Source organism: Haliaeetus albicilla, chromosome 15 (assembly GCF_947461875.1).
Source record: "Haliaeetus albicilla chromosome 15, bHalAlb1.1, whole genome shotgun sequence".
Classification (NCBI taxonomy): Eukaryota; Metazoa; Chordata; class Aves; order Accipitriformes; family Accipitridae; genus Haliaeetus; species Haliaeetus albicilla.
The window spans coordinates 2,928,313-2,941,658 of NC_091497.1; positions in this window are offsets into that span (position 1 = coordinate 2,928,313).

The window sequence follows — 13,346 nt, forward strand, 5'->3', positions numbered from 1 at the left end:
TCAGAAAGGCAAAAACCTCTTATGAAACACAGTATCTGACATTAGGGCATATGCATATGCACAAGATTGAGACACCTTAAAACACCTGACTTAAAACTAAGGAAGTACATATTAGAGGTATTTGTTTAATTTACAGCAAAGAACACAGATTGTTCACTTCATATGAGGTCTCAGCCCGAAGCGGCCATACAAGACAACATGATTGCATGACAGAGCACAAGTGTCATGACAGCAACCAGTGCCCTTTGGCCATAATATTTAGAATATGATCAGAAGGTTCATGGCCAAGATGAACATAACCTAAGATCCCAGTTGTATCAGATAAACACACGCTCTTTGAATTTTCACAGAGCATCAAGTTAGCTGATATTTTAAGTTAGAAAAGCACAGTCAGCACTGGCTATGTAAGATTTACTTTCCTTCTTCAGGGCTAAAAATCCTTTCAGATGTCACTGAATATAAACAAACAGACAAATGAACAAACCATTAGACTGGATCTTGAGGACAAGTAATTTATAGTATTTGTAGTCTTCAAGCCCAGGATGCTGTGACTGTGCTTGCTGTTCCCTATCCCATTATGTGTCTTCTATAAGCAAATCCAGTGGCTGAGGTTGAGTTTTCAGGTTATTTTTAAAAGCTGCATTATGCATTTAGGGTAAGATTTTTAAGGACAAGACATTTTGAAGTACATTACATCTGACTCAGGCTAACAATGAATTTCTCTGTGGTCTTACTGGATGAAAAGGAAGTCTTGGGTGAACCTGTTCTCTTTAATCACAGTGAAATAATACTCTTTGATTTTCAGTGCATGTCATTCACAGTTATTTATAGGACAATGCTGGAAGTCAAAACAGTCATCAAGGGTTAGTAGATATTAGACTTAACATCATACGTTTTCATTAATGGGCTTAAATGAACAAGTAAAGAAATACTCCAGTGATTAAGGCTATTAGAAAACTAGTCACTCATATCAGCCACCAAACACGAGTCTCAAATTTCCACTTAAAAAGTATTTTCTGTCTTAATGAATGATTATTTGGTCACAATATGATTTTCTGAAAACAGCTAAATTATGATGCATCACTAAGTACTGATGGCTCAAAAATTTAATTGCCTGTGTCAGACTCTTTTCCTAAAAATCAGGCACTAGAATCCAAGCAGCTAAAACTATTATTTCTACAAATATAGCTGGTTTTAAGCAACATCACAGTCTTTTAAAAGCCCATTGCCATCTGCTCTGTCAAAGTAATAAATGAAGAAGTTGGATTTACATGTGGCATTCTGTTAAATGAGGTAAAGTTCAGGACAGAGTTTCACTTCCCAGCAGATGGGGATCTCCCAGCAGGGATGGAAGTCAACAAAGAGGGTAGCAGGGGGTTTCCATAAATTCATGTGATCCCTGGGCAGAACTAAATGGATTAAATAACAAGGACTCTAGGAGTTAAGCTGTATCTTGTTATACTAAGATGTCTCTGCATATTAGGTACACAACAGTTATTCATTTTTTCTTGATACAGTAGAGAAAATGTGCTATCCTTTTTTCTTTGAATTTTGAGCTTGTTTTACTTTGTGTCTTCTTTTGGAACTGCAAAGCACAAGACAAACTATAAATGTCTTCTACACAATAAGAAGATATTGAAAAGTCTATATTATCGTAGAGAAAGGCAGAAAGTATCTGTGGGTACTATTCAATGGTTTCACTTAAGTGTCCTAAAAATGCTACCATTCATTGTTCATTAATATTCACGTCACAGAGACTTATTGTTAGAGGTTGTTAAAAGTCTTTTCATATCTTTTATCTTTTTCACTGGAAAAGTGGGCAATTCTGCTATAGAAGTTTCCCTTGTTTTGCAAACTTCTGTTCATCACCCAGATTCATCACACCTAAGGAATTTAGCAATTAAGTGGTAGTGTTTAAAGAATGAATATATACACTGGAAAATGCTTGGATGAGTACAATATGTATCTTTAAAGTTATTTGTATGTATGCGGGCAAAGAAATCTGTATTGAGAGTTTGGGGTTTTATTTTAGGACCATTGAGCTTGAACAAAAAATTGAATTGCCAGAATTATAATGCACTACAGTGAACAGATATGTTTGCCTTTGAATAGACTTTCATGTTTGCTTTTGACAGCATTCCAAAATAAGTGTCTTGAATTTTTTATGCTTTGTCTGACATGGGTTCTGACATTCCTTGTAACAAACACCTGATCTGGAGTGAGAGTTTTGAGCTTGGGTTGTTTGTTTGTTTGTTTAAATTTACTTCTGCTGAAATCATTTAGCTATTTGCATTGTGGGGCTCTATTATCAATATCACTGTTTCCTTTACTAAAGCATGGCAAGGTTGTTCTTTTTTTTTGCTGTTTCATGGCATTGGATTTTTCAGCAGATGAAAATCAAAATTTGCCTGCTTATGGTTTCTATAGGTTGTATAAACTGGGTATTTGCAGTGTAGCTGATTTGGGATGTTGCATTTCACTTAATTCCAACTGAGACAAACACAAAGAAAGAAAAAGTGTTTGCTCCTGTAGCAGAAGTAACAGATGCTTGTTTAGTCTGAATGGTATTTTAATTGAGCAAACTTCTTTGAAATTATACTTGGTGTTTATATAGAGGTGTGTGGTTTTACGCATAATACAGATGTATGCACATCCACACAGATGTATACCTGTACATGAGTTTCCGATGATTTTACTTAGAGACATCACTACAAGGCCTATGTCACCCGATTGCCTGACTGCTGAAAAATAGTTTCTTCACTTAGGAAGGATGATTGATTAAATAATATAGGATAATTAATATGAATATTACAGAGCTTATAACATTATTGTTTATGTACTTTTCTGTTATAACAGTCTTTTGTACACTTTCTGAGACAAAACCTGGTGCAGGAGAATCCCAAGGAGGGAACTCATTTCCAAAAGTCCTTTGTTAAGATGACAGGTTAGTAATTCTACCCCCATCAGCCGTGGTTTTCCCATATTACCAAGTCTTAGCATGTAAAAGAAGTTTAGGAGGAGGATCTCTTTGTCAAAATGAGTTAACTTCATCATAATCTCAACCAAAATTCTGGCACACATTCATTTTCATGTCTCCTCTAAAAGAGTATGGCAATGTGAACAGCTCTTAACTTTGAACTGACTGGCTTTGGGTCCCCTGAGAAGAAAAAAACCAAGTCCAACAGAAGAGTGTAAACTGATAGAAATAGATTGCCCAATCTCTGCAGCAGTAGGACTAATTTCCTACTGCAGAAACACTGTGAGCCATTCAGTTCCCGACCACTTGGTAGGATATCACCAGTTGATTTGCTGATGAGCATCTACAGACAAGATAATGGTGAGGTGGGGAAGCTTTGAACTTCTTGCATGTTTTTGTTTTCACACTCATCTGGGCTGTCTTTCATATGTGCCTCCCTGCTTCCTAGCATTACCCTGGTTATGAGTGCATGGGATAGCAAGTACAGTTTGGGCATTGAAATATGTCCTTTTGCTCCTATTTTGTTGGCAATACGCATATTTATTTCAAAGAATGTTTTTGAAAGCCTCAGCTTTTTTTTTTAAGAAAGCTGCAACAATAGAGAGATGGGTCTTTCATTTGCTTCCCCTGAAGTCAGCATCCAGCTCCTATTGTTTTCAGAAATGAAGGATCAAGTTCATGACATGTTTACAAGACAATACAAAGGGAAGGCAGAAAACATAACAAAAGTATAAATATCCCTATATACCTATCTATATATAAAAGTAAAAACTTTTAAAGCAGTTTGTCTGTTCCTCTTTCAAGAAATACACACATGGTCCTATTAACATCTGAATAAGCTGTATCGAATTGTTTGACTGAAAGGGAAGGAAAAGAAAAGCAACAGAAAGTTTGAGAGCACTTGAAAAGTGCGATACAGGATTGTGCAGCATTAGAGAAGGGAATACTGAAGACAGGCTTGGATCCTGAAGTCATTTGTGAAAGGCTCTTTGTGTGGACTTCTTCAGAGAGCACGGGGCTGTCTCAGAGCATCTCCCTGACTTCAGAGTGTATGTGAGCTGGGGAACCACAGATGCAAGCTCACATAGCAACTTAATCCCTGCATGCGCTTAAGGGAACACGTGTCCTGAGGTCTCTCCAGTTACTTTTGGAACGTCTTCCTAGTCTGATAGCATTTTTTAGCAGTGTCCTGCTTTTACTAGTCTCAAAAGCCCATGCTCCATGATCATGTGGTATTATTCACTGACATGGACTATTTTAAAGTGACTACCAATTTGTCAAATCCCCAGGAGTGCCTGTGGCTGTCAAAAGTGCCAGGAAGCTTAGTTCATGTCTGAGTGTCATAGCATTTACCTCTTCAGTCACCCTTCTGTCTTTTGTAGTTTCTTAGCCCTCACCATATATCTTCCAAATATGTATTACAGCTGGGGAAAAGGGCAGCCATGGGTTATAGTTGATAGTCCCGGTATTTTTATGCTGTGATGTAAAAAAAATTTTAATCCTGTCATTTTCCCCTCAGCAGAGCCATTGATATCGTAAGTAAGGCTACTTTCAGAACTTCTGCAGTTATTGACTCTCATTTCTTCAGAACAAAACCTGATATTTTGCCTTAAAATTACCGAATATTAATAGGGAAATCTAATTAATTTTGTTCAGAAAATAATGGATTTAAACTCTACCTCCTTTCCTTCCAGCTCCAGGAAAAGATAGGTTTTGTTTATGTTTTCATCAAGCTATTTTTAGGTGCCTTAGGTTAAACCCACACAAGGACTCAGGCAATGGTGAGAAATGCAGGTCATATCTTCTAGATACCTTGCCTCTTATAAGGATCCACCACCCTGAGTCAAATTAAATTAGGTGTCTTGTCCAGAACACATGAACAACACATAGTTTCAAAGGAGCCTCCAGAAAAAGCTTAGTCGTGAGGCTATAGGTTGCTCTGAGGTGACACAGTCTGGGCATTAAGCTAGTCGCTCAGATGTTAGGCAATGTCAAGACTTAGGTTAATACATGTGCAGACGGGGCAGGGCGTTAAGAAACATCACAGACAGATGCCTACCTATTTTCATCCTCAAGAACTGAGACACAGAAAACATATTCTTAAGGTTCTTAAAAACTTGGGTTAGACCTGCAAATTAGTCAGCAAGGTCTAAAATCTGTCTTAGTCTTTTGATAGAATTAACCTTAATTTGCTTCAAATGTCAATTATTACTTGGACAGATGTAAGCTGTGCAAAATGATCCAAACATTGCCATTTTAAGGTGGAAGTGTGCTGTTGCAATATTATTTCCAACAGAAAGATTGAAACAAAGCAAACTACTTTTTAAAGACAGCAGCTACCCTAACATTTCTTTGGTAGTTTAATTACCCCTTATGATTTTCCCTAGGGTCAAATTTCCCTTTACATAGTACATACGGAACTACGTTGAATTTGCTGACAAATGCTATATGCAATGTGACAAAGATGCAAAACAAAGGAGTTATTGTGATCTTAAATGAGATGTTCATGGAAGACCTTTTACTTTTTAGTAGGCAGATTCCATTGCTTTGACTCAGTGCAAATCTGTAAAACAAGTTTCAGATGTAACCTACATTATGGTGTCAGGTTAGAAGAAAAATATCTTGTCCAAAAGTGTGCAAAGAATTAAAACAGTATTTTCCCTCAGCTGGCTACTTATAAGCAAGATGCTGAAAAGTAGAATTATCACTTCATGAGAGAAGCTATTTTTAAATCAGTTTTTACTTCCATGGTGAAATAAAAGCAAGTTTTACTGTTCCAAAAGATAAATTTCATTTAGAAAAATAAAAACCAGATTTTTTTTTTATTTTGAAGTGATCCTAAAGTTACTTTCTGAAACCATAAGGTATATATTTCAAACTTTAACTTTTTACACAGGAATTATCAGTAAAATTGATTCCACTTCATACATTGCAGATCAAGGACAGAATTGATTCAACTGTCCTACACAGCATTCACAATTTTTCATCCAAAGATGGTTATTTATAGTTATTGTGAATTTTCACATGCATGATAAAATGGAAGAAAAACATATAACATTTTTCTGTAACTGAGGTAAGCCTTTCATCATGAGCTTTCCATCCAGCATGGGTGACCAGAACCTAGGAAATGTGATTGTTTCATTAACATTGACCATAAATATCCATTTACACAGATGTAAGTTCAGAACAAATGTGGTAAAGCCCATGAACATATTCTGGATTTTCAGCAGCCTAAATGACAGTAGAAGTGTATCCCTGGTTGCCCCTGACAGTGTTTCACTTAAGTGTTATTTAAAACAAATTTTCAGTGCAATAAAGCCTCTCCCCTCTGCAAATGTAAATTATATTTAATATGCCTGGGAACAAGTGAGGCTGCCAAAGTCTGAGGCAAGCCAGCCTTTATGACTTCAGTCCGTTCTCAGCCCTTGATTACAATTTGATTTCCTTTGGCATCAAAAGACAAACTATTTTAGTGAACAATGTTCTTCCTTTACCAAGAGTGAGCTCTAGCTACTTGGCAGAGGGCCGATTTACTTGCAGACAACATGTCCAACCTCCCAGCAATAGCAGACCTGTGGACTTTGATTTAAAGCAGCACAAAGTAAGAAAAACAGAACAGAATGTATATTGCTCACTTGAGAGGCTTATTGTTTAAACGGCCTACTTATCATTAGACTGTGCTCCAGTCCTCAACACTTTCTTTTGTGTACTTTATGTCAGACATATGGCCACGTTGGGATGCTGACAGCAGTTTTAACACTGCTGCACTATACGTACTACTTGTAATTTGTTCTGTCTTATAGTCAGGGCTTTCTTCGAAGAAGAAAGTGAATTTTAAATGCTGCTGTTAATAACTGTATCCGTCTGACAAGAAGATATAAGAGTGATGTGCTTGGAATGATGGCAGAGTTCATTCATCTACACTGAGAGCCTCATAGATGTTAAAGCATTCAAAATGACATATCTATTACGGTAAGAAATGAAACCCACAAAGGCTTCCTAATTCAGTAACACAAAACAAAATGTTCCCATACTCTTAACTCTCCAGTCCCTCCATGTCACCAGAAAAAAGAAAAAAATAAAAGGAGAAACACATTTCAAACAGACACAAATTTCACTCAGCCTTTTTGTTTACCTCCACCTTTGGGTAACCATATATCTCCCTCGGGCTTGCAAGAGCATGCTTTTCCCCTTCTCATCACTATCTGAGCACCAAGAATGGCCTTTCACCTCTTTTTCTGTTTATTTGGTTTACTTAAGTACCTTAAACCTGATACAGTGCTCAGGAGGGAAGAGCAGGTGAGACAGGACTCTGGTCCCAGGCAGTCCTGCCTGCAGAACAGCACCAGGGTTTCCTTGCTCTTTCCCCCAAAATCTTCCCCGTGGCCAAGGTGCCTCCTGAATGGATTAGGCTCCTCTTTGATTTCAGCTGAATTCTACACCTTACGAGACCTTATCAGCTCCACTGTAGAGTAAGAAGCTCCCAACAATTATGTTCTTACATTAGAAAATGACATTTCATTTACAGGAAAAAAAAAAAAACAAAAAACATGTGAGGAAATAGCCTGGTTCAGGGACTGTTTTTTTAAAAAAATTCTGATAGAAAATATTGATAATGTCAGAACTGTATTTCATTTTTAATGATTTTTTTTTAGTCAAATGTGGAATAAAAAAATTACAGGTCTGAATCAGAGCACAATATTTCAATAGTCTCTGAGTAGAACATATCCATTGGTATCCCATTATTTTGTGAAAATTTTTAGTCAATTTTTGAATTAAAAAAAAATTAAATCTCAGAATTTTCCAAAGAATAAACATTCCAAAGTTTAACCACCTTCACTCAAGATCAAAATCCAGCTGAACAGAAGAATGAGATTATATAACCTAACCACTACTATAGCAGAGGCGCTAGACTGAAACAGAAGTGAACATCACGTAATTATAATACCAGGTAAAACAACCAAAATAATTAGAAAAATGACATGTTTACATATCTTGCTGAAAAAATTCAGAAGCACATTAGTGAGGAGGGGGGAGAGAGGGGATTATATATGTCTGAACTATTATTGATAGCAAAAATGAAATTGCTGAAGATCATTAAGGTCTTGAGCATTGTGTCACTGTCATGACGAATAAAGAATAAGGTCTGGGGAAAAAAAAAAAGCCCTCTGTGCACTCTGAAGATTGTCATAAGTAATAAAAAGAAAGTGCAGCTGGGTGTGCATTCTGAGAACATGTTCATTGTGAGTCTGCTGGAGTAGAACAAGAAGGTAGGCTGGAAGGAAATAATGTTATTATATCTCAGCTGGAAAATTCCTGTAATATTTAAGGGAAAATATCAGAAAAAAAATCTACAGGGATTTTTAAATGTTGAAGGTTTATTACTGTGTAGGTTTTAGGATAAGTTTCATAGAAGTGTAATTTATTTTATATGGAATCTTACTGAGCTAACATAAATGAAATATGAAAGATTTGATTTGCGGGCGTAACTCTCAGAGGTCTCTGGATTGCTTGTCAGTTCTGGCAAACAGGGATAATTGGAGAATTGCTACACTGCAGCCATATTCTCTTTTCCCTTAAACATAGGGATAGTCAGGTACCTCAAAAACTAGCTAAGCAGGATTGTGCACAATTTAACAAAGAGTAATATTCAGAGTCAACGCTTATGCCCCTGTCACGCTGACATGATCCATGTGAAGCACCGGGCTGAGGTTTCTCTGCAGTGAGACAGATTGTCAGGCATGAATTTACTCTGAGGGCATTTACGTCTAGTTTTCCCTATCAGTGAAAAACCACAGAAAGTCAGAGAAACCATCAAGTAGATGCTTTCTTGGATCATTCACCTGTGCTTTAAGAGACTTGAATCTAAATAATCTCTCCTGTAACTTCACGGAGGCAGTAATCTGAACTCCTTCTATAAGAGACTACCCTTAGCAGTGAGTTAGTTACTGAATATTATGTTATTGGTCCATGTCATTCTCCCTGTTAGAGAAATTCCATTTTGCTCACTGGACCACAGATGGAAAGAGCTGCTGTCCCCCAGTGCATAAGACACATACTCAAGATGCTGGTGCAAGTCTCAGCTCCAATGGCTACCTCATCACTTTCGTGAAATAAAACTCCCAACAGCTTGATGGCTGGAGCTCTCACAGACTTCAGTCTGAAGTCCTGTTGTCAAAAGAAAGGACTTCGATACAGCTTGTTACAGTCAACTTGAACATACTACTGTCAAGGACAAAAACCAGAAATCTGCAGACGAAAAGTACGTTGTGTATGTTTTAGGCATCAGGCTCACAGGAGACAGAAGGAGACGAATGGTGCATTTGAGTAGCTATATTTTGGAGGCTGGGAAGCTTTTGTTTCCATTGGGAAACCTGCTGTGGGATGGTCAGCAGGCAGAGTGGCGATCTAAGACACCATCCAAGCTGTGCACGCTTGGACACTCAAATGTTGACAAGGTATTGCAGCAGCTCAGTGCAGCTGAGGAGGACTTTGAGGGTGTCAGTCATGCCTAAAGGTGAACCTTGGCACTTTTTAGGGAGAGGTAGGTGCCTTGTATCTTTAAGACTCTGGATGTCAGATAGCAACAGTTCCTCCACATACAGAAGTGCAAAGCTAATAAACAAACTTTAAATAATGATTTGGACAAGGACAATGAGAGCTAAATATGAACTAGCTCAATATTCCACTCTGCATCCTCCCTAGCTCACTGGTCTCCATCATCCTTAAAAATACTCTTCTCTCAGGCTTCCAAATCTCATTTGCATTCTAAGCAAAGAAGAAAATTACAGTAACACCACCATTTTAAAACTTCAAATACAAGAGCCAAATTCATCCCTGATGTGATCTCATTAGCTTAATGAGATTACACTGGGGATGTAATTGTCCCAAGGACAAAATTAAATGAACAGTAATATATGTTTTTTGTAAAATCCTGTACTATGCTTTCATTAACTTTGTTCCCCTAACCACATATTTAACCTCTTTTCCTCTCTCTCCACTCACCATCAGTGTAAATGCAGCTCATCACCTAGGTAAGATTAAGCACATTAACTACATGAAGGAGTCAGCATGCTGAATTTACCTATTAATCTTTTCTCCCACCCTCTTAATGGACTGATTTCAACTCCATGAAGCAAAAAGCAAATATTGCTTCTCCCCATAATGAAAAGTTTAAAAAAAGGCATTAGATAGCAGGCGCATTTTTAAATTTTTTTTTTCTTCATTCTCTCTCCCTCTCTATCTCCTTCAAACCGGCAAAAATCCAGTGACTGTTTTGCTGCATCATGTATGAAATGTTTTGTCTCATTGTAATGCCAAGGCTGCAATCCTTCTTTCAAACTGTGACTATTAATATGTATTTCATCCTCTGGCTTTCCTGAGCCAAAGCAAATGAACTGTGGCCTCATTGAAATGATACGGTCTCTTGACCCTTTGTGCAGTTTAAAATGATGTAACCTGAACCATTTTAATCTGAAGGCTGGAACAAGTCAAAAGCTGTAATGAGTTCAGGACACTTCGAGACATCAGAAGAGCTATCTTGCCATAAAAGATGAATCTTTTGCATATAGAAGCTATAACATCATATACCTCATGAGCAACACAGACATAAAAAAAATGCCCAGTAGTAGATTTTTCTACCTCTTCCCAGTGATGACTTCAGAGACCAGATCTTGCACAAGGGATGAAATAATTGATAATAAAAGTGACACCAGAGTTAAATGCCTCTGTCGACTTTTCCAACAGAATAAACATTATGGTGAGGGTTTAAACCTATGCAATTTCTCAACTGGCAGACTATTTAAAACTTTGGGAAAATGCTGCCTTTCAGTGAGCTGGGTTTGTTACAGGGTTTGAGAATAACGTGTTTGCCTCTCCAGTCCACTGTAAGATGCCACTTCTGAAAATAACCTTCAGATATGTTTGGAGTTCCTTCTCGCTTCCACTGTGATCACATGCAGAGATCTCATGGACTCCACAGACCTCAGAGACAAACTTTGACTCCACTAAAGTCAGTGAAAAATGGATATAATAAAACTTTACATGTTGGTTTGGGGTTTTTTTAAGACCTCTAAACACTTTATAAAATGGGAGGAGTCCAGTCCTCTAAGTGGGAAAACTTAGAGATAATGATCCCAGCCTGGAAAGCAATTAAACTAGGCACAAAAACTCTGTCCCAAATGTCAAATACAAATGATCATCCTATCTTTTTTCACAGTTTAAGAAACAGCTTCTCCTCCTACTATGCAGTAGTGAGTTAGTGCTCTGTTCTCATCTTGAGAGCTAACAGTCTAATGGCAGAGGGAAAAGGCAAATTAAACAAGGCAGAATGAATTCAGACTGCGGAGCATCCATCAGAGCTGAACGTAACAAGCTTGAATTAAATAATTAGAATACCAAGGAAAAAAAAAACCTTCAGAGAGCAAAGGGTGTTCTTGGTCACTGATTGCTATTTAAATTGGTTTGGCCTCTAACGATTTAGAGATGGTCGAAATGCATAAATTTCCCCAAGCTTTATGTGCTTGGCTGTGATGACTGACCAAGGGAAAAAGTCCAATTTGCATAGTATATTTTTATAGATGGTTAAGCCTTTAAGTGGATTAATAAATTTTGGTACTTTTAAAGGCACAGGTTTGTATTAAATGACAGGCATTCAAGTTAAAAATAGAATGAAAACAACATACACACACTGATTAGAAACACGTGCAACACCTATTTACCAAGGTTAAGGTCAAAGAGTTATTATAGTCAGATAACCAAAACATCTGCACAGGAAAAGCTTTCAAATGTCACCAAATTATGTAGCAAATAATTTTATAGGTCTTGTGGTACTGTTGAAATCCTTGAAGAGTGATGTGTGCTGAAGTAGCTTGCCAGCTTGGAACTCCAGCTAAAACCCTTCTCATAGTTATTCATGAACTTTCCAAGTGGGATGCTATTCAAGCTCTTCACTTTAACTCTCCACCCCAGTATTTTTCCATTAAGTGATGAAAATTTTTTTTGTGACATGATTTGACATCAGAATGAGTCAGAAAAATGCTACCTGCCTTCAAACCCAAAAACCTAAATCCTATCATGCAAATTTCACCCCAAAGGGGTTTTTGCCCATAGAGAAACTGTGTATTAAAGAACAAATTATGACTGGACTGGTGAGAAAGCTTTTTTTTTTTTTTTAGTTTCTGGTTAAATCAGAAAGAAAACTTGTGACCTGACTGTAATTCATTTTTTATACACTTGTGACAAAATGAAAAGAAAAAGAAAATAATTTGCAACTGGATGATATTGTTTTACATGAAACAAAGTGGTTTAATTTTAAAAACCTTAAAAATAAACTGTATACCAAAATATCATTTTGAAATGAAAAAAAGTAACTATTTCAATTACATGATGTTAAAATGGAAGTTATGTTATCTGGTCAAAAAATTCTACAATTTTAGGACAAAGCAATTTAACTAATGAGACAAAAATTCACAAGATGTGACCCAAACCAACATTTTACAACTTTAAAAAGTGAAAACAAATAAAAGTCTTGTGCTGTTATGGCAAACATTAGTTTGGGCTACCTCTGTCAGCAGATCTGAATTGTCATGGCATTCTCTTGGATAAGAACCGCTGTGTAAATACAAATTACACTTCCATTTCTTAAAACAATGTAATTAACAAAAAAAGGAAAGTACCTGTAGTCTGCCAGTATCTACATTCATTATACCCATAGTTAAGGCAGCAGACATGGTCTCAAATTAGTCTAATATTCCCTACTAGTCTTTCATGATTTGAGTGTCTGAATGACAAACTGAAATTTTCCCTTCTTTTATTTTTTACCAGTAAGTCAAGGCGCTTGATGTTATTTTTATGTATAGCTTTACTTAAAATTACATTATTCAGAGTTTGACTTTTATAAGCACACAATGAAAAAGGAACATGCATTTCCATTACTTAAGGTGCCCATATTATATACCCAAATACAGAACGGGCATATACCACTCAAAAACATATGTTACACTAAGTTTTCTTTCTGAAGAAAAAACTTTTTTCATCAGTAACTGAATGTGAATCTGCAAAACACAGAGAAAGAACCCTCAAAAAAGGAGCCATTCGAGAAAAATACGAAGCACAAAGTATGGAGATAGCCAAGGCCTCCCTCAGCCCCCAGAATTTGACTGAAGAAGCTCGCTTAGTGCAAGCAACATGTCCTCCTCCTTTTAAACATCACATCTATATAGAAATGCTAGTATTATAGAACTGGACGTAGTGATCAGTTTAGCTAACAATACCTTGATGGGACCTTTGAAAGACAGTTATGTAACTAGGTTACTAATCAAAATAATAAATGGGTGTAAAAAGTCACTGATTAAGAGTATTTAAGAGG